General features: G+C 40.5%; 1 protein-coding gene across 6 annotated transcripts in view; it reads right to left on the bottom strand.

Annotated features, from left to right (window-relative positions):
- Nucleotides 1-22,807, bottom strand: part of ctnnd2b (catenin (cadherin-associated protein), delta 2b) — a 232,199-nt gene that overhangs the window by 185,569 nt on the left and 23,823 nt on the right. Inside the window, exon 1 of one of the 6 annotated variants that reach the window (XM_085388029.1) lies at nt 15,972-16,034. The exons of the other annotated variants lie outside the window; for them this stretch is intronic. The gene's annotated coding sequence lies outside the window, so the exon portion shown is untranslated. Of the gene's footprint in view, nt 1-15,971; nt 16,035-22,807 lie in introns of those variants that run through there. 6 annotated transcript variants of the gene reach the window in all.

The following is a 22,807-nucleotide window of genomic DNA, read 5'->3' as shown; positions in this document are numbered from 1 at the left end:
ACAGAATGCGTTCAGCTTGTCAAATTTACATAAATCTTCGCTAGCAGAAGACAGCAAACACAACAGTGTCAATGTCAAAGGATTATAAGGCGCATTAAGCAAAACAAAACAGTCAGGTAAGTCAAACTTTATTCAACTCAATCTTCTTGCTTCCTCTACTTCTGCACCATTGATTCTCTCGCAGCTGTTCTATTTCCATGTTCTGGACCTGAAAACAGGTTTTGATCTTTGGTTTCATTCTATAATACTGGACTTATTTTTCTAAGAAGGTTTGAACTTTGAGAGTGTTTAAACAAGAGAGAAAAGTGTAAAAATGTTCATGCCTGTCTGAGAAAAGTGTATAAAGTGTGGAGTGATGGGTTTTACAGCCTTAAAACATCTATAATAATAAAAAATAAAGTTGGCTACTTCGCAGATTTCACCTATCGCGGGTTATTTTTAGAACGTAACACCCGCAATAAACGAGGGACCACTGTAGTCAAATTTACTTACGGTATAATTATTTCTTTGTTTCCTTTAAAAATCTGATTTGTTACCTTTTTATTATAGCATACCTACCATTTATATTGTATATATTTACACTGTAATTTCAAAGAAAATGCATAAAACTTCCACTTATTTAGAGGGGAGTTTTATCCTTAGTCACAGGTCGTGCTATAATGTGTTGCTAAGAGTGCTACAATATTTTGTTCCTCACAAAATAAAAAGAAGATATAGATTTAGTAACAATGAAGCAGATCGAACATAACACGTCTACTGTAGAGCTAATCTGCACAGGTAACGGTTCATAATATGCATCCATCCATGTTCTGCCTCTTATCTGGGTCGCAGGTTCACAGTCTAAGCAGAGGTGAGACTTCCTAACCAGCTCCTCCAGCTTTTCTTGGGGTTACACTGAGGTTTTCCCATGTCTTCGGTCTTCCCCAGGGCCAGAACACCTCACCTAAGAGGTGTCAGATGCCTGAGTCACCTCACCTACTGCTTTTGATGTGGATGTGCACCATTCTGAGCCTCTGCTGTATGAACAAGAGAGCCCAGCTACCTTTCAGAGCAAGCTCATTTCCAGTGCATGTATCCACATATTGTTTCCGATGCTACACACAGCTCATGGTCCTTGCTGAGAGCAGGAATGTAGACTTAACAGTAAATTAGCAGCTTCACTTTCATCCTTTATTTTAACCATCCATCCATCCATTCGCTTCCGCTTATCCTTTTCAGGGTCGCGGGGGGCGCTGGAGCCTATCCCAGCTGTCATAGGGCGAGAGGCAGGGTACACCCTGGACAGGTCGCCAGTCTGTCGCAGGGCTAACACACAAGGACAGACAAGCATTCACACTCATTCGCACATTCACACCTAGTGACAATTTGGATTATCCAATTAACCTATCCCCACAAGCTGTCTTTGGACGTTGGGAGGAAGCCCGGTGGCACGGTGGTTAGCACTGTTGCCACACAGCAAGAAGGTCCTGAGTTCAATTCCAACATCAGGCCGGGGTCTTTCTGTGTGGAGTTTGCATGTTCTCCCCGTGTTTGCGTGGGTTCCCTGCGGGTACTCCGGCTTCCTCCCACCGTCCAAAGACATGCAGCTTTGTGGGGATAGGTTTATTTTAACCATTTGTAGTTATTTTACTGTTAAGAAAAAAGCTGTAAAGTTGCGTCTGGTATTTAAAAAAGTTTGTAACTGCCTCTTAGATAAGGTCTGAACACATATTTGGGCGGCTATTTTGGTATCACAAGTCTAACTTCCAGAGTTCCAGCATCAGAGGGACTGGCACACACACACACACACACACAAACACACTCAAATTCCATGCTTGATGCCATGTGTCATCCTGTATTTGACCAAGCGTAGGAGGACACGGGCTTCACATGTGCCATGTAATCCTGATGCAGCACAGAGCTGGTGTAACGGCTGCATCAGCCAGATTTATACACTGGGGAAAGGATTGGAATGAGGAATGCGCACACACAGACACACACACAGACGCGCGCACACACACACACACACACACACACACACACACACACACACACACACACACACACACACACACACACACACACGTAAAACTGTGCTGCTGGCATGAGGCAGCACAAGCCTAATGCCGAGGTAAGAAAAGTGGAGCCTGTGAGCGGAGAGGAGGGGGGGTGAAGGGAAAAATGAATGAGAGTGAGGATGACAGCCCAGAGAAGACAGCAGAGAGATGGAGGCGAGGTGAGGAGAAAAGAGGAGGAGGTTGATGGGATATGAAGAAAAGACATGATAAGAGGAGAAAACTATTCTTGCATGCTGCTAGGCAACAATCTCTGGTCACTGAAGGCTGCTAATATGGCTGACCTGGCTTTACGTGTCTTCCATTTTGGAGTGTTTCTTTTGCTCTCCGTTTCCCAAATCACTGTTTGTAAACCAAAACCTTTCACTTCCACCCACTTTGCTGCTTACGCGTAATCTCTCTCGCTCCTTCTTTCCTCCTCGTGCCTCCCCACTATTGTGTTCTCCTCCCTCACTTCTCTTCACTTGACCTGTTTCAGTGCGTGCTCATCTTTTTCAGCACATTTCTGCTTTATTAGGCAGCACCCAGAGGAGGGTGACAGAAGGAGGATGACCCACAAGGTTGTGGGTTGAATTTGAACCTGCAATGCTACAATGCACCTGAGCTCTCTCAGCCTCACCTTCTCCGAGGATGCACTGTACCTCATAAACATGCTGCTTATCTGGCTCTGTGACACCGTTACATGCTTCACATTCTTCCTGTCAGCTCAATTTTCTGAAATCTGTACTCTCTGCGTCTGCCGGCACAACTGTAAAGCATGAGCTGTACTGTCCATTTAAAAGGAAACTCAACCCTGCCTATTCTGCTTCTCTTACCACTCTTTGCTCTTTCAGTAGTCATCATCACAGAGTGTCATCCCTCCACTTTTCATGATTTGTCTCATCCCCTCTGGAAATCTCGCTCCTGTGTTCTATGTTTTTGTTTCTGTAAGCAGAGTTGGGTCCTGGTTCATGGCAGCTGTCGCTGAGGCCTTCTCAGTCAGATGAATGTTTGCTTCCATCTTTAAGCTTTCAAGAAGAAACCTGTAACATTTGCTAGACAGCAGCCCCTGTGGCCACCATGTTACGCTGGCCCTGGGAGGCCAAACGGACTGCAACTTAAGAAAACACCAGCAATAAGAAAAATGCTGCAAAAGCACCCAAAACACAACGGAAATAGGAAAAAAGAAAACAGAAATAGAAAAAACGAAAACTGAAATGTGAAAAAACAGATTTCCAAAGCACAAGGGAAGTGTTTCTGGGGAGACAATAACCCGACGGACCACTTGCAGGAACCAAAATATGCTAAGAATTGCGCTGGGAGACACTTAAAAGAAGTGGAGGATGTATCGGTTTTGCGAGGAAAGAAAAGATGAGAGGTAAGTGTGTTAGCCTAACTATTAGCCTAAAAATCCATCATCAGTATTATATGAATCATGAGATTACAACACGCTTACCTAGCATATTTTGGTTCCTGCAAGTGGTCCGTCGGGTTATTGTCTCCCCAGAAACACTTCCCTTGTGCTTTGGAAATCTGTTCTTTCCTATTTCTCTTTTCATTTTTCCTATTTGTGTTTTGTTTTTTCCTATTTCCATTGTGTTTTGTGTGCTTTTGCAGCATTTTTCTTATTGCTGGTGTTTTCTTAAATTGATGTCCATTTGGCCTCTCAGGGCCACCGTACCATGTTGGTGAAAAATGAAGCCAATGAGGAAAGCTTGCAATGGCTGGTGCTGCTTAGAGAATAAAAGCAGGTGCATAGTGAGGACGTTATACTGTGAGATGGTGCAAAGTTTTTATGTATACAACAGTATACAACAAACAAAGAAAATAAAACATAAAAATGATTTTAAGTTAAATAAGACCAAGATTGTATAAGAGAGTAGTGCAAATTGCTTTAATAAATAATATGTGTACTATAAAAAAAGCAACTGCAAGAAAGCACAATACCGAAATATTTGTGTGAAATCTGGTGCCTGACAAGTGTTGTTCACCTGTCACAGAAGGAAGAGTTACTGTACACTTGAGATGGGTTGAGTATGATGGAGAGCACTTTGTTCAGTGACAAACCAATGAGTGACATCTGTTTCTTACAGTCTATGGTGGACATATTTTTTTGCCACACCGAGTACCACATTGTGCCTAAACACAGATTATTAACACAGCGAATTTCCTTGTGGGGACAATAAAGCCTGACCCTTGAGTTTAGAAAACTGTTTTGTAAAAATCTCCGCACTGAATAAAATGATATACAATTCTTAAAATATGACGGAGATGAAACTAGGCCAGCGAATAAAAAAGAAAAAAGGCAGAAAAGAAATTAGAACTCCTTTTGGAAGTATCGGAACACAAGAATAAGATCCTGCAGTTTCAGTGACTTGGTAGTTCAACAGAGAAGACAGATAATTCAAGTCACTTCAGTAGTTGTCTTTGATCCACCATCCACTGTATGCCACGCTGAGTCACGCATGCAGTGCATACTTGGGAAATAGGCCTTTTTTCACACCAGCAGCATGACTGGTACAAATGAACATTTTAACAGTGAGGCAATGTTCGCTTAACAGAGCCTTTTTAACTACTGGGAATTTCTAGATCTGAGCAATGACCTGCAGCTGTTCTTCATACCGCATTATGACTTTACCGCATATGCCTGTTTATGAGTTGTATCCCATTACTACCGCTGTTAAGCCCATTCATCCATTAGCCTACCTAATCTATTTGCTTAGTCTTGATTGCACAGCCATGATGTACTCATCATGTTTGCACATCTCTTACATCATCACCCCACATCTCTGCTTTTTATCGTTGTCTTGCTTAGTGCACATTTCTGTTTTCTCCATAGGGAATACTTCTGAAATGATTTATGCAGGGCTTACAAAATGAGTTGAAGTCTGGTTGGGTATTTTTTCTATTAAAAACTAAGAGTGTTTGAAAATAAATTTGGGAAATATGGTACTGTGGAAAAAACTCTTGAGCCACACCTCATTTCTTTTTATGTTGCTAGGAAAATGGGAAATAGGTCCAGTGATTTATTGAAATGTGCAAACATAAATCAAAATACAGAGTTTCTACAATTCTAAAAAGCTTGAGTCATTATTTGCTACAACTACCATTTATTCTTCATCACAAACTAAACTTTTGCAGGTAGCTTTTTTGTCATTTCAGGAACTTCAGGAATAGTTCTCAATGCTTCTTGAAGGACATTCAAAGCTCTTATTTGGAGGTTTTTTTCCTTTTGTAAGGTTCTTTGTAAAGATGACTCCTCACTGCTTCAATAAGTTAGAGATCCGGGCTTTGGGGACGCCAATCCGTGACTGATGGTGTTCCAGTGTTCGCTTTTTCAATCCAGGTATGCATTGGTACTGCATGGGGGATCAAAATCTGACAATAATTTTATGTGTTTATAATTCCATTAATTTTAACACCATCCTCTACACCAGTGGCTGAAATGTTGCCCCAAACTATGACGGACCCTGTTTGCAGGCATATGAAGCAAAACCACCATCTTAAGTGTGTCAGAATTCCTCCATAGATTCAGGACCTGTATGACAGACAAGCTGTTTAAAAAGCCCCAGAAGTCCTACAGACTTTGGTGATTCCAGATTTTTTATGTACTACCACTAATTTATGCAATGAAGCACTTACCGTATGGACTGAAACTATATTACCAGAAACTAGGATGGTGACAAACATTGTGCGTTCTAGATGTCATAATTTCAGACTTCAGCCTCAGTTCTAAAGACATGACCAACACCCTAGCAACCTAGGTTCAATAGGGAAAGATGCGTATTTCTCAACCAGCTGGAGAATCGTTGCTGGCTTTTGCTGGGTAACATTAGTAGGAATGAACGTTCTACATCAAAGCCTCCTAGTTGTTTTCCTTGTTTGCAAATTGCTGGGGTTGCCTGTAGTTTGCATAGAAGATGAAGATTTGTCTGCAAACACACACCAACCACTGAGTGGGAGTAAAACTCGAAAAAGTGCATCACAAACCAAAATGTTGTGCCTTACCAACCAACCACTTCACTTCCGTGCATTTCACATTCACATTTTCACTACTGCTTAAGCCAGTAGTTGGCAAGTGGTTGAAGACCAGTTAGCATCTTCCAGAGAAACTATGTGCTACTGCAGCAATCTACTGGCAACCAAAGCAATCCAATGGAGGGTTTTTTTTGTGCAGTACCATATACTTCTTTGCGACCAAGCATGCCAGTGACACCAATGCACATTTTTCTCTGGCGATCAGCCAACTGGTCCCTAGGTCTGTGTGAGTAGAGCTTAGCATTGTCAGTGGGGCTACCTCAGCATGGTGGTGTTAGCATTAATCCCTCCCCCCAAAAATCACCATGCATACTAATACATTGCTGCACCAACACTAGAAATTCCTACATTGATGGTGAAGGATGTCCTGATCCTGCACTGTGTTCAGTCTCTCCTTACTTTGGCTTGATTAAGCATTAAAAATTTAACCTGACAGTACATCCAAGCTTGATCAGAGAATTGAAACCGAAAGTGGAGAAGGCCCAATTTGCCTATAGAATAAAACGCAAAGGAAGATCTGTTTTTTAATTTTGCAGACAGGGCAGGCAGCCAAATATAGGTCAACTTGACAGACCGTGTCCAAGCCCTCATCACACAACTGACCAGTACAAAGCAGCTTTCCCCAATAACAGCCATCAGAACTAGGTTACAGAGGCCAACAGCCCAGCTAGAGACAAGACTTTGAATATGGATTAGGCCTAAAGGCTTTATTTCACTGAAGTATAATCTTGGATTTTTAGGTCTATATTTCAGCGGTGTAATGCAGGGGTATTTAGGCCTGCATTTCACAGCGTAATCTCTGATATTGCTGTAACATTGTAAATGCAGCTCACCACGCTATGATTGACATGTCTGACATGGGGAATATTGGGCTTAATCTTTTGACCCATTAAGCTCATCAGTCGGGTCTGAGACAGGCATGTTTTGGTGAAGACAGAATTCATCAGAGGTGCAGCAAATCAGCTAAACCTCTGTATGGCAAGGTTCTTTGTGGGTGTTGCATATTGCACTCACGACTCTATTTCCTGTTGTGTACATATGTGTGTGCATAGTGCACTAAAGCGTGTGTGCATATGTGGGTATTTGTACTTTCTATCTGAGATATGAGTGTTTGATGGGCAGTCCCCCGTTGCCTCATTAAAACTTGCAGCAGTGTTTTGTTTTGTCTTCACCAGTCATCTGTCCCTTTGTCTAGACCCTGCACCCACGACTCTGCTTCCAAATTAACAACATTTACCAATGCAATTAGTACTGTCTGTGTATCACTTTGTATTTATTTAAACCCAGTGTCAACCGTGAATGTATGGCTTTAACTTTTCTGTGTTACCTCTGAGAGTTTTGTGATATTTGATTTACTCTTTTGTTGTCTAATGGACATGTCAAAAGAAATGAAACAGTAATGATAGTAGTACAAGACACATTAAAAACCCCAACCAACACCTATCTAATTAAAATCCTGTCTTGGACATTTGAGCAGTCCCTTTTAGCTTTATAGAGCATTTTGCCATCTTTTAAAACATTGATTTCACAGTCCTCAGTTTGATGGGTTTGCTCTTATTTTCCTACCTCAGTAGAGACATATATATACATATTTACACTCAGTTGGTGGAGAACAGAATTAATATGTGAGTTAATGTTGGATTTAACAGTACATGAGCATACCGGCTTTATAGTATAGAGATCCTCCCACTGTACTATATGAACAACAACATGTCTTTTGTCCTGTTTTCCCTCTCTCACCCCAACCAGTCGCAGCAGATGGCCCCGCCCCTCCCTGAGCCTGGTTCTCCCAGAGGTTTCTTCCTGTTAAAAGGGAGTTTTTTCTTCCCACATTTCCTTTGCCAAAGCGCATGCTCATAGGGGGTCATATGAATGTTGGGTTATTCTCTGTATGTATTACTGAAGGGTCTACCTTACAATACAAAGCACCTTGAGGCAGCTGTTGTTGTGATTTGGCGCTGTACAAATAAAACTGAATTAAATTGAATTACTATATGTGAGTATGTGAGTTTACATCAAGGTGTCATCATTTATAAAAGGCCTTATCCCAGACATTATTTTGTACTTCTGACTGCTGACTTCTGAAGACAACGCAAGCAATATTATTAATATTTTTTAATGAAAATGGATAATGGATTTTTTGCTGAAAAGGTTTGCATCTATATTAAGACCAACATTGCACACAACTTTCTCACACAAGGCTGTCCCTTGAACAGCTTGATAAACATAGCAGTGTTACATAAACTCATAAACTGCATAGATTGCAGTGATTTGCAAACCTATATACCAATTTTTGCTCATAACCAAGCATAGATATCATGTCATTTCTTTCAACTGAGACATTTTACTATTTAGGTGATACATATCAGCTTTTCCAACACATCTGTCACAGCCAGCCTCCACATGTCCTCCTTCATGACATTCATGAACCTCCTCTGAAGTCTTTTTCTTTTCCTCCTGGCTGGCAGCTCCATCTTCAACATCCTTTGTTCAGTATATCCTCTATGGCTCCTGTGTACATGTCTCAACCATCTCAGCTACCAACTTTGCTACCTCCAGCTCAGATTCCTGTCTTTTTTTCACTGCAGCTGTCTCAAACCATACGAGCTTGTAAACCTTCCCCTTCATTCTTGCTGCTATCCTTCTGTCATAAATCACCCCTCACACTCATCTCCACCCACTCCAACCTGGCTGTCTTACGTACCGTCCGTTGCTTTGAATGATTGACCTCAGGTATTTTGAAATTTTCTACCTTCACAATGTCTACTCTTTGCATTTTAACTTTTCCACCCATTCCTCCCCTTCCTCTCATTTACACAAATATTTTAGTCTTGCTTCTATTGCCTTTCTTCTGTCCAGTGTATGCCTCCACCTCTCCAGGCGCTCTTCCACCTGTTCCCTACTCTCACTACAGATCAAAGTGTCATCTGCAAACATCAAACTCCAGCAGCCTGCCAGGCTGTCCATCACCACTGCAAACAAGAAGGGGCTCAGAGCGGATTCCTGTTATAATTCCACTAGGAGTGACAGATGGGCTGTGGGGGTGTGATTGGTAGCTTAAACATCTGGAATTGAGAGCATCCATATTTGGAAAAGCACCCACAGTGCTGAAAGGTTCCCATATGGAAAAGATATATATAAATCTTATAAAGTTTGTATCTGTCTTGTGTGAAACTTGTATGAAAAGCATATAAGAGTGAAAACAGATATAAGATCCCTTGAAAAATTATATAATGAAACTTGTATGTTTTGGATACTTACTAAAACAATGTATGAAAGTAATGAGAAAGTGGCCACTTTCATGAGTAAATCATGTGATTTACTTATATGATTTACTCATGAAAGTGGTCACTTTCATGAGTAATCACATATAAGTTTTTACTATTTCTTTTCCATATGGGTTACCCCATCCATCCATGCACATTTTTCTATCCTTAAGTGCTTTCTATCTATCATTCACATGGATAGCAATTAGGGGTTAGTATCTTGCCCAAAGATATTTGGCATTGAGACTGGAGCAACCAGGGCTCGAACCACCCAAGTGGCTATATGATAGCCCGTCGGGTTATCATATAGCCCGATGGGCGGGGCTGAGATAGATTTTAGTCGCCCAACCGGAGATATCGCTAGCTCCGGGACGTCGGGCTAGTGATTTTGCAAGCCCTGAATCCTGACTATGATCTTTCCCCAGCCTCATTTAAATGATTAAGTTGCCTAAGGATAAACATAAATAAGTTAATCATTCTTTACCTGGGGCAGCTACAAGTCTTTTAACAAAGGAAGTTTGGGAAATCACAGGTTTGAAGACAGAGCAAGAGGGAGAGGACTAAACCCAATTTAGCTGCTTCAGTTTCAAGCTCCTCTGAATGAAGTTATGACTGTGACTTTTAGGTTGCTGTTAATTGATTAGTACCACCTGTGCTTTTCCTGTAGAACAAGTCTAAACGTCTGCTAAATAAACAAATAAATAAATAAACAAGACAAGTAGAGAGAGGAGTGAGCACTTATGTTCACCTTAAAAAGGTGCAGCAGCAGCATTTACAGGTCCTGCAGATTAGGACTGTTTTCCCAGTTAAAGTCCACATGAACCAGATGGGGAATAACAAGGTGCCTGCATTGAACGTATGGCGTGTCAGTACTTCCTCCCACTATACCAGTATCTTGGAAATGGACGCTGCCATCTTGTGCTAGTATCATAATCTGCAACCTGCAAAGAAGTGTGGATGTGAAATTAAGGTCCTGAAGGTTGGATGGCATTTCAGAGATACAGGCCTCTTTCACTGCAGCGACTTTGAACTGACTGACAGGTAAATATATATGTTACTAATGGCATTAATGTTTTATTTAGGTAAACAGCCATTATTAATTTGATAAGTAACATGTGTTAGCCTAATATTCTGTATGATAGCGTTCATGTCATCTATCCTCACACAGAACATATGGAACTCTAATCAGCCAAAATAAGTGACAGTATCCATGTGGACAGGCCGTGATGGTATCACTGATCATTTGACTTTTCACCACAGAGTTGTTGCTGGAAGACAATAGCAGATGGCTTTATGAGCATCATTCAGGGTTAATTACCCACCAACTAAATCTATCTGTGGGAAAAGTGCAGATGCTAATGGGCATTTATATTAAGTGGGTACACAAGCTGACACTGTACCTACAGCAGTGCTGTAAAAGACAGCGTGCATCGCTCAGAATATCGCTTAAGGATAGCAGCTCAGAACAGACCATTATGAGGCATTTGGCCACAATAAAAATCCATTATTTAATAAATATGTATTATTAAAAGCATGAATGCAGAAAGCCAGTTACATGACAATAAAAACCCTTGCCAAGCTACTTCAGAGGGCGTCTGCTGTGTTGTTATTTTGCTGCCTGGCTCGCTGAATATGGATCGCAATTAAGTTCGCTCTGATTGTTTTCATTTCATTTATATATTTTAAGCACAAATGCTAATGGCGCTCACTGATATTTGTTGGTGTTTGCTAGAAAGCACTCTTGATTATATAATCAGAATTCACCTAGCAAAGTTCCAAGGACATAGGAGAGCTTACAGGAACATTTTCTTTTTTTTTCTTTTTTCCCATCGCACTCATGTTTCACATGGATGTGGCTAATTACCCAGAAGAAGGTTCAACAGTCAGCCAACACACTGTAAATATTATATTCTAAGGAACAACAGCACTAAGAACCATAGCCTTAAAGCAGTGTGATGGCAGGTGTTGAGGGATGACAGACGTTTGATGGTGTCCATTAAGGTCTAACGAAGTTTTGCACACACTAGAGCTAATGATGCTGATTAAACTCGGTGACAGCTCCACATTATTTGCCCATAATGACACAGAACGGGACTATATTTAATGTAAAATAATGGTGCGGAACAGAAATGCAGAAAACTTAATTAAGGGGAATATTGCAGAAAATTTGCAAATACAAGGGGGAAACTGTCTTTGTAGTCAACTTATGGGTTGCCAAAGGAAATTCAATTTCATTTACACTTATAGGAGGCAGTTTCTCATATTTCAAGCACAGACATTATTACTTTTGGAAGGCATGGTGGGTAATCAGGACAGCTCCCTCAGCACCATTACAGCCCACTCTAACCTGATTTCAGACCTCAGAAAATAAAATCTTAAACAAATGGAATAGAGCTGGTGTTCAGCATTGTTAAAAAGAAAAAAAAAATCCACCAATCCACCAAGCTTTGGGATATCCCCCCTCATATAAAGGTAACTAATAAGCGACTCCCATGAAAGCAATCAACAAACATCCACACGAGAGGATGGGATTGATGAGGTTGTTCTAAGTTCTCTTCTATCATGGTCTGATTATGAGAGCAATTTAGACCAACGCTTAAACAAAGTATGACAATGTTTATCATATGAAAATCACAACATTTGGGGTCATAAAGCTATTTGTAGCATTGCTGTGCTGCTCAACATTTAGGACCAGCTGTAATCCCATCACTAAAGGAAGCAAGCAGAAAGTAGGATATGATGTGCAAGGGAAAACAAGCAAATAAATATTTTTATTTGTAGGTATTAGTGGTCCCCTGAGGATGATTCATCAGAAAAACAGAACTCCTCTTTGGGAGCTTTACTGCTATTTGGTTAGAGTCATATAAGAACTCCTAGTTGTACAAAATGAGTGTCTCCCTCAAAGCACTTTTATGCTTCTCAGTGGAAGAAGTCTCTCCTTTTCTTCCACCCTTAGGCCAAATGTTAACTTTATACACAGGAAACAGTATCTCATGACTGAACTGATGTGAAATTTGATGAGCATGCCCTTGTTAGTTGGCTGAAGACATTCCCTAGTGCCACATTGAAGGCAGACTGTATTTTCTGAATGCCCAAAAGCCTCTACAAATTGTCAGTATGTTGTCCTGTCCAAAACTTTCATAAAATGGGATGTGAACTAGTATACATTGCTAGTCTGTTTTTATGCCTTTGAGTCAGGTGATGTGGGTGTGGACATGTGGGTTTCTTCTATAAACTTTCAGCTAGTTAACATGTCCACTGTGCAGTTGAGCTCACTTTCTGTTTCCTATTTAACAAAACTGATATCAGTTAACAACAATAAAGCGGTTAGCACAGGAAAGAAGCCAAAGCTGCAAGCTATGGCGTCATTAAAATGTGGAAAATGGATGAGGGCTACATAAGAGAACTGAATTTCACATTTTCCTGTTTATTTTTAAAAGACAACTGTATGATTCCAAGGGAATTTATAAATTCAGTTCAATCCGGCCTGTATGTCTGACATCATTAGCAGTTTCCGTGTCCAAACTCCGCTCCAGGTCCCAATATCAAACGAACACTGTGGCATCACTAAGAGATACAAACTGTCTAAATTCCTTCATCTTTAATAAAATGATCAGTGTTGCTGCTATACCAGGTGAAACAATTAAGTTTAACATCCAGGCATCCATGAAAACAGAATTTATTACATTTAATGGAGGTGGAAGTTAGCAGAAAGTTAGCTTGCTAGTTTCCCCCTAAACACCATATACCATGTTCTGACTGAGAGATTTATGATACAAATTAAAACGCACAGCTCCGCTATCACTTCCAACATAAATGAAGACAGAAAACTAAACAGCAGTGACGTTTGTAGGGTTACTGAAGTTGGACTAGCTGGTATATAATGAGGTGCTACGTGATCGCTAGGTTAGCATAACATAAACACAGAGAAGGTGGAGGATGAATGCTAACTTTTTTCCACTCGATAAAGGTTAACACAAGGGTTTCCGATGGTTAGGGACAAATGCAATCGCATGGCAGGATGCTGTAAACGGACCAAATGTCAGTTAGGAGAACAACTGAGATAATCCATCCACAATACGAGGTTAGTCATTCATATACTGCTGCATGGGCTGGGCTGTAGTTGCATCGTAAGGTTTTAAAAACTGAGCTTTAAATCGAACAGTGGTAATAAAACCCAAGAGAGGCCGATAGTGACCATTGCCCTTTTTTAGGGGCTTGTTCAGATTAAATAAAACAAGATACAAAACATGTTAAGAACACAACAGCCTTAATAAATGCAGATTAGTTTGGACCCGGAATCAGCATTCATATGTCATCACTTAAAGACCGGATATGTATATAGTGCCAAATCACAACAACACTCACCTCAAGCCATTTTATACTGTAAGGTAAAGACCCTACAATAATGGAAAGAAAATTAACAATCAGACATCCTCGTATGAGCAAGCACTTGGAGACAGCGGGAAAGAAAAATCCTTTTATCAGGAAGCAACTTCCAGCAGAGTCCGACCTGGGGAGGAGCAGCCATGTGCCATGAGCGGTTGGGCGTGTGGGGAGCCAGAGAAGTGAGCCAGAGATTAATAATAACTAATACAGCACTAGACATCACAGCTTTGAGAACTCCCAGAAATGCTAACAAGGCTACAACAAAGCAGAGAAAGCAGAGACCGCACCCCCTGTGGTTTAAGAAGTTTTCTGCTCACTTTGCAGGAGCTGACCAGCGCTACAAAGAAAAACCAATTTTTTTCAGTCAGAGCATTTAGCATGTGTATACATACAGAAGAAAGTCTTTCGATAGAAAACATGTTTTTTAATGTTTTAAAATGACTCAACGTAATAAACACTCACTAATGATTTGGTTGGACTTTACAATTCACACTTTTTCGCCTTCCGAGTTCTCTTGTTGAAGGCCCCAGTTTATTTGTTCTAAAATTAAACTTCACACGGGCTAAAATAAACATCCAACAATGGAATTCAATTAGCAGACTTCCTCTGTGATCCAAGTTGACTGTTTTGATTAGAGATGCCAGTGAAGGCGCCAGGGCGCAGGCATCCCTAGAGGCTTGGAACCGCCTCTCCTTTTTCATCTCTACCTGTTCACACCAACAGTATATATGGCGTGGCCAAGGCATGGATATGACATCATGAAGTTGGGTTTGCAAATAGTTAAAGATGACTGCATAGCAGACAGACAGAAAGTTTCATCCCAGTGTCACAGCAATTTATGCATTTCACAGTTGGTTATAATTAATCTATTTCTGCCTCCAGGCTTCAGGACTTTTAGTTCCATGGCAAGTTCAGAAAGGTCTAAAGCCCCATAAAGACATGACATTCAAAAAAGACGAAGCGATCTGACTATGTTGGTTTGGCCAGCAGCAGGGACGTGCAGAGAGGTTTAAAGGGGCGGGTGCTCAAAGTTAAAAAGGGGCACATTGAACCATGCTGAATAACAACAACACACATTCATCAAGAATCTAATATGGGAAGGGCAGGGCTGTGTTGATCTGAGACTGTAGACATTAAAAAGTCCACAGGAGAGATGGTAGCTGATTAAACAAGTGTCATGAGATAATAACAAAATGCAAAGATTGGTGACAGCGCTTGGAACCATAAGGCAACGAAAAACTGTGACATAAACTCGGCTCTGCCTGTGAATCACTCTTTGCTTCTCTTCTTCCTTCCTTCCCATCATTTCATATATCACTCTCCACTTGCTGTCTATCTGAGAACAAGGCACAACTTGCTATTGCAATAAACTATAATCTAATTATCCACACCTAACAACTCTTGCACTTAATCTGTAATAAAATGATGACAGAAAAATGTTATAGCACTGCCTTTAGTAGCCTCATACAGCTCCTACTGTTTCCTCCTCATGTCCTTACCAGCCATGTCTGCACAATGTTATATCATGAGTAATATTTTTTTAAATCCAGCTAAATAAAACACACACATGCACACACAGTGACATTTTAGACCTTCTTCAGAATACTGTATATACTATGGGCATCCTTACATTATTATTTATTACTAGAGCTACAATAATAAACCAATGAGGAGGGGGAAGTAATAAATATGAAATAATGTATTTATGATGATTCCATTTGTTTCACTATCCACTCTGTGCAGGGCAAAGCTTATTACATTTTTAAACTGTAGAGACACAATCATTTTACTGCTGTAAAATCCAAATTTTGTCTTATTTAAAATATAAATCTAATATAATCTGCTTTTTAATGTATGTTCTTTAAAATACAGCGTGTGTTTTTTAATATATTATAATTATAATAATTATTATGTGGACATGCATATTAGATCGTTTTTTAGTGAAATATAATCCCTCCAGAAAGGCAGGAAATGCCCAGAAACTTACTTTAAAACTAAATATGTTCCCTAAAACGGTGACAGAGCTACAGACCCATGACAGCCTTACACAGGTAGCCAGCAGCTATGACCAGCACTACTTGTGCAGTTAATAAAAGGACAGGTAATGTTTGTCGCGCTGTTGCACACACAGCACGCTCGTTTGTTTCAGTTAGTCAGTTGCAACAAGACAGCTTACCAACGTGTACGTAATAAGCTAATACTCCTGTGTGCTGCACACTACAGTGTACGCTGTACACCTACTTACTGGTTTTGTCGCATCAGTCTGTGTCTCTGAGTTAACTTGTGTTTCTCCTACAGCTCCGGACCGCAAAAAAATGCGCGTGCTCTTTGTGAGCTCGTTCCCGGCTCGTAACCAGCGCATTCTGCCGTCGAGGGCGATCATTGGTTAAATGTGATCATGTGACTGATGCAAGCCAGATCCTTTTATTTAGCAAAACTATGATTAATAGTTAAATATTATTGTTGAGGGGCACAGACAGGACTCCGCACGCACACACACATAAAATAAATAAATAAATAAATAAATAAAAAAAATTTAAAAGTTGCCTCAACAAAAGGGCACTTTGGGCACTCATCAGGAAAGGGGCGGGTGCTCAAGCCCCTCTAGCCCCCCCCCCCCCTGCACGTCCCTGGCCAGCAGTCATACAAAGTAACGGTGGCCTCAACAGAATCTGAAGGTCCTGTTTTTTACATTTTTATTTCTGTTTCTGTTGCACAAATCCTTAACAACATCTGAACTTTATCAACAATCTATCTGTCACAGGATTTCTTGCCTTTACCTCTCTTCAAAATATTGAGGTAAAGGTTAGTGCTCGAGCATTCGGTGGCAATCACAACTGAAAAACTTTATTAGGATCTTGGTCCCTCCAGGTAAACACAGAGAGCTCGGAGTTCAACTTGCTGAAATGCATATGTACACTGGCATTTCAAAAACATTCTTTGTCTTTGCTATCTATCATGTTAACTACCACAGCACACCGATGATGTTAGCATAAAAAATCTTCCGATTACATTAGCAGCTAGCATGAATGAAACTGTAAGTATGAAAACCGTAAGTTCGGATTCAATAACAGAACACGCATCATTAATGTTAACAATGAAAGACATGAGTGACTACAGGGCATCCCAGCAGGGCTAAACTTCCAAGAAACAATATCAAAGAATCTAATCATTCTGCTGCTTATTTTCTCCTCACATTCATATAAAAAACAACTACTTTTGAATAACTAAGCTGATTTTTGCCACTTTGTATATTAAAGGAGACCAATTGTGTTCATTTCTAAGTTCATGTTGTTATTTTAGGACTTATCTTGTAGAGTAGCTTCCCAAGCTGACTCTCTTTTGATTGGCTACCTCTCACAAACAGATGCTTTGAACAGCAGTGAGTTTCAAAGCCGTGTAGCTGAGATGAAACTATTACAGCTACCTGCTCAGTGTGAGTAGGCATATGCTCCCATATAGAAAGAGACATACTTATTCTAATGAACACCATTCTATATACACTCACACTTTAACTCTTTAACCTCTCTCATTATCACTTTTTCTTCAGCTGGGAGCAAGCAATATGCTTAAATAAGAGTTTTCTCACACACACACACACACACACACACCATATGTCACTCTGTGATAGTGACTGTGTCATTACAGCTTAACCTCGGCACATTGAGTCAGTCTGTTGGGGACTGACTCAAGGGAAGGCAGCAAACATCTTGCTGCAACAGCACAAGCCTGATCTGTTCGCAGCAGTGTAACGTTTTAAGAGTGCACACTAAATAATCTTCCTTGCTGATGGTGACAGTATGGAGTTAAAGGATGTTCTCGACAGGCGGCACTGTCTCAGTCTTAGATAAGACAGGAAATACATATATCTGGCCGAGGTGGAGTTAAATCCCTGTGACAGCCAGCAGTTGGCTTAAGTTTTTATACGTTCATTGATTAACTGTGATTTTTTTTCTCTTTTTATTACAGCTGTTTCATTCTTTTGACAGCCGGCAGTGATAACATGTTTCATTTTCCTGATGGCTTCCAAAATAATCAGGAATCTTTCCATATCCGGATAGAGCAAAAGGCAATAAAAAAAAAGACATATTTACAGTAATACTAATATTGTCTGGCTGACTCAACACAGCAGTTTAATGAATGACCCCAAATCTGAATTGGCAGGAAAATTGCTGCTTCTGTTCTCCTGGAAAAAGCCTCACAGATAATATGGGATTTATTCTAAAGCTGTCCAATAAAGATTTATATCTTCCAAAGGGCAAAATGCCTATGCCTGATGTGATAAATGTCACCCATACTGACACACCTGTAGAGAATTATCACCTAACATTATAGCACTCTCTCAGCTTGACCAACCTTTATAGCATCTTTCAGCTCATTGTTTCTGGTTTCCAAAGACGCAGTTGGTTTCAGTCTCATTGCTCTCATCAGCCTGCCTTTCAGCAGCAGCAGGCATCTGTTTTTCACAGGAAAAAGCTCTGATGAAACCCTTCACAGCTTGCTCAGAACCAAATGTCAGGGAAAGGTAGCAACAAGATGGTGAACGCAGTGCAGAGTTTGGCAGCTAAAGAGCCAGAAAACCAAAGTGGAGCTAAAAAAGGAGTGAACATCACTGAGGATGAATGCTAATGTTGCTTCATGTTTAACATTCCAAACAGTTTGGTCAGATTATACGGTGACAATATCTTAATATTGTATGTGTCTGGCTAACAGTTCATATAAAAGATATGGGGTTTAGGAATAATAAAAAGATGAGACATTTAAGATCCTTACTATAACTATATTGTCATAAAAATAGGGTCACAAATTCATAACCAACCTTTCATGAACTTTGTGCTAAGAAAGAAGAGGAAGTGCCAGGGTTCAACTTCTTTTTGTTTTTGTCTTAATCTTGCCATTCCTACTAACATAAATATATTGTAGACCATGCATTCTAATTCCCAACTCATCACAAGGACCAATTTTTCCACAAAATTCAATTTTATTTATACAGCACCAAATCACAACAACTGTCGCCTCAAGGCGCTTTATACTGTAAGGTAGACCCTACAATAATACATACAGAGAAAAAACCAACAATCATATGACCCCCTATGAGCAAGCACTTTGGCGACAGTGGGAAGGAAAAAAGGCAGGTGGGATGGTAGCTGCCTAAGCTGATGGGGCGGGAGGTATAGTCCCTTCTCCCCCATCACCACGAGCTATTTTTAGAAGCCTTGGGTCCTGCTTCCACCTACCTGAACATTGTTGCAGACCTTATACACCGTTTCATGGAAATAATATTCAGCGGAATAATGTGCCTGCCACAAAGTAAAAATGGTTCAGGAACGATTTGAGGAGCACAACAATGAGTTCGAGGTGTTGATTTGGCCTCCATATTCCACAGATCTCAAACCAATCAAGCACCTGTGGGATGTGCTGGACAAACAAGTTGATCCATGAAGGCCCCACCAGGCAACTTACAAGACTTAAGGATCTGTTACTAACATCTTGGTGCGGATACCATAAGCCCACCTTCAGGCGTCTAGTCCATGCCTGGATGGGATAGAACTGTTTTGGAAGCAAAACGGGGGCCGACAGATTATTATGTAGTTGTTTATGGGATGATTGTAAAAGCGCTCAGTAAACCACTAAGTTAAAAATGTAGTACAGTATACTATACAAATGCAAATGCAACAATACAACATAAAAAGAGGGTATACAGTGGAAGGTGTTCTTGTGCTCCTGTCTGGTTTCTGCACTGCTACATTCACTACTAATGTGACCAGTTGACTTTATATAACACACTGCTGACTGTGCATAGTCAGCAGTGCTTAGGATACCACCCAGAATGAGCAAATGCTCAAACGGCTAAAATACTTTCCTTACATTGATTCCATACATCTGGCCACAAAGCAGCAATAAGGAGTAAGATGTCAGTCATGTCATTTTCAGAAGAAACCTGCTGGGTGCAGAGGTCATAACTTTGGAGCAACTGGGAATGAAAAACTGTAAATGCGCATTTTCACGTGGGAGTTACACTGTGATTCTGACGTACAACGCTCAGCACAAAAACAAGTTCAAGCAACCAAGGACTGAGGCTCAGTGAGATTAGAGAGACTACATCCTTGTATCTGTATGCTTGAAGTGCACACAGTGCTATACTGTAAAACTTCACTTAGAGAGTCTATACCAGCAGCTGTTCGGCTAAGTATGATAGATTTACAAATAGAGATGTCTCCGTCAGTCCCCTGGAAATTTTTTTTATCCCATCTGAACAATTTTATTTGTTTCCTCTTTCTCTAAACATGGAAATAAAGCAGAAATAAATCCTCAAGTCATTTCCTCTCTTCTTATTTTCTCTCAGAATGTCTCTTAATCTCCAAATCTATTGCTTTTCACATACAGCGAGCTTGTGTTTGTGTTGTTATACTCGCGGGGACATTCTTTTGCTGAAAAGGGTTTGCATAGAGCCAAATTGAAATTAGAATGCTTTTAACGATCTTATTAAGTCATAATCCTACACGAGAGTCTGCATTTTTGAAGTTAAGACACCAAAACTGTTCAAAAATTAAGATCACACAGGCCTCATCTTTACTCATTATCTTGTCAAGTGAAGAAATCTTGAGGAAATCATTTCAAAACTACTCCCATATCAATGCAAATCTTCTTCACGGGGTATCCTGGAGGCGTGTGCTGATCCCAGGCTGGAGAGAGTCGAGGCTTATTGACGAATAAGAGTGTAATATTTCAGGAAAGTTCCGCCAAGGTTACCCTGTGAGTGTGAAAACCTGCTCATTTATTAGGAACTTGCTTATTTGAGTGATTTAATGCCAAAAGACTGAACGACTGTGAAACCCCCTGCAGTTCATCTAATCATCACTCACTAACTGGACTGCGCTCACTGAAGTGAGAGACAAATCATGTTGCAGAACCGCGAGGCATGACGCATCAGGAGCAGACTGACACAAATGAAATGAGCTTGAAACATCAATCCAGTCAACAGCACAAGCTTTCAAATGGTCAAAAGTATATTGACAGACCTCCTCCTTACGCCATTTAGTTCAAGATCGGCAACAGGACTCGATCCCATCCAGCACCACTAGCGTGAATTGTAACGCTCGTAATGATCAGCCTTGCTCAGCCGTGTTCCTCAATCTTGTGGAAGGATAAGTGGTTACGGTCACATCAGCAGATTATCATAGTGCGGGGGAAGGGGTTGGGGCGGCTTTGGAGGCGGAGGTTGATGGTGGTGGTGGTTGGAGACGGGGTCTGAGTGATCAGATTTAGGGGTAATGCCTTGCTGTTGGCACACTGTCCTTGTTGGAAAAACTTATGCAAAGACAGAAACAAGCTGCTTTTTTATTTTTTCCCCAAATAATATCAAATAAAGGACAGTTTTTATTTGCATCAAAAATTCAGCGGTCCTGCTTTATGTGACACATCCTTTGCCTAAACTCTTAGTTTAGGAGGCAAGTCATAAACTGCTTTAAAATGATTGGCTGCCAGTGTTGTCACTGGCAAGGTTACGGGACAGCAGCAGGGATCCACCTCAGGATAGCCTCAGGCAGGAGAGAGTGAGAGACCTGAAACCATGTGGGCAGCAAAGCTGACCTAAACACACACACAGACACACACAGACACACACACACACACACAAATCGCTAATGTGCTCTTATTGACAAACACACATACTCGCACAGGGAGTATGCCAGCTTTCCCAGTACGTTCAATAAAATGCTGGAGTCACATTTAGAAACGCAAGCAGCCATGTTTCCACTGTAAAGTACATGACAGTGATTATATTCACTTTATGGAGATTTTCATACAAGGTTTTTTTAACAGGTAAAAAAAAACAAAAAACAAAAACCAAGGCAAAAGACATAACATAACATAATCCTGTTTTATTCCCAGTCCATCCACTAATGTCATTTAACTGATGCTCTCCCACTGGTATCAGTATACAGTGTGCCTTCATGCTGTGGGTGGTAAATAAGTGGATGTCTCTCCTGTCTCAGCGTCTTTCCTCCTGCATGCAGAGTTTCACACATGCAGCCTGGTTATTGTCTGTGGCACACAGAGTGACCCAGCAAACTAAGTCTGGTAATTGTGTGGATGCTGCAGACATTTGAATGGTAAAAATGCTATTTTTACCATTCAAATTTTACAATATTCTGCTATTTCTGCTCTTTCCTGCTATGACTTTTGGTGCTCATAACTTCTATACTTTTTGAGATATTAAATTTTTTATGCAATTTTATTCCCATTGAAATAAATGGACCGCATTATCAGTGTGGTCACTGATTTTGCTAGCCGGGGTGAGCTGTGTTTTAGCTTAATGAGATCAGCAGCCGTTCTCAGAGCGGGAGGTCAGGGTTCGAATCCCGCTTATGGCAACATTTTTTTTCAGTAAACAGTTAAACTCTTTTCAACACAAATTTCAGCTTCTTTACCCCTTTTCAGCAGAGTTTTTGGCTTTTCACCTCTTTTCAGCAAAAATTTCTGCTTCTTCACCTGTTTTCAGCAGAATTTTCAGTTTCTTCACCTCCTTTCAGCACATAGTTTTACTTCTTCAGCTGTTTTCAGCAGATTACACAACAGGGCATTCACACAGCATTTTCACAGGAAATGCAACTTTTACTAGGTTAAAATATTTCCGCTAAGTACTATTTTTCCTCTACGTTATTGCAGTTCTGCTAAGTAATTACATTTTTGCTAAGTTCTTATGCTTCTGCAAAGCTATTACAATTTTTGCAACTTTTCATCTTTTTCATCTATTTTCAGCAGACAACTTCAGCGTTACAGCATCCACACAGCATTTTCACAGGAAATGCACATTTTTCTAGTTATCTTTGTGTTTCTGTAACGATCCATCCAATCCAATTGGGGCATTTTTTTAAGCCACACCTTTCTTGTGATATATTTCACATAGGACAACTGGAGAGGCGAGAATCCGCTTCTTGTTATAGCTGGTGAATAGTGCTGTATGAACCAAATACAAGCAATTTTCTAACAACTTTCCTGGTGGAACACTTCTTGCCTAACACTAACTTTTCCCTTAATGCACTTTCAACCAAATCTTCACCCTCTGATTTAACGATT

Source organism: Rhamphochromis longiceps, linkage group LG18 (genome assembly GCF_057381845.1).
Source record: "Rhamphochromis longiceps isolate RC_006_pf linkage group LG18, R_longiceps_female_GT1.1, whole genome shotgun sequence".
NCBI classification, from domain to species: Eukaryota; Metazoa; Chordata; class Actinopteri; order Cichliformes; family Cichlidae; genus Rhamphochromis; species Rhamphochromis longiceps.
Note: the sequence above shows the minus strand (reverse complement) of the source record. Positions and strands in the feature narration are given on the sequence as shown.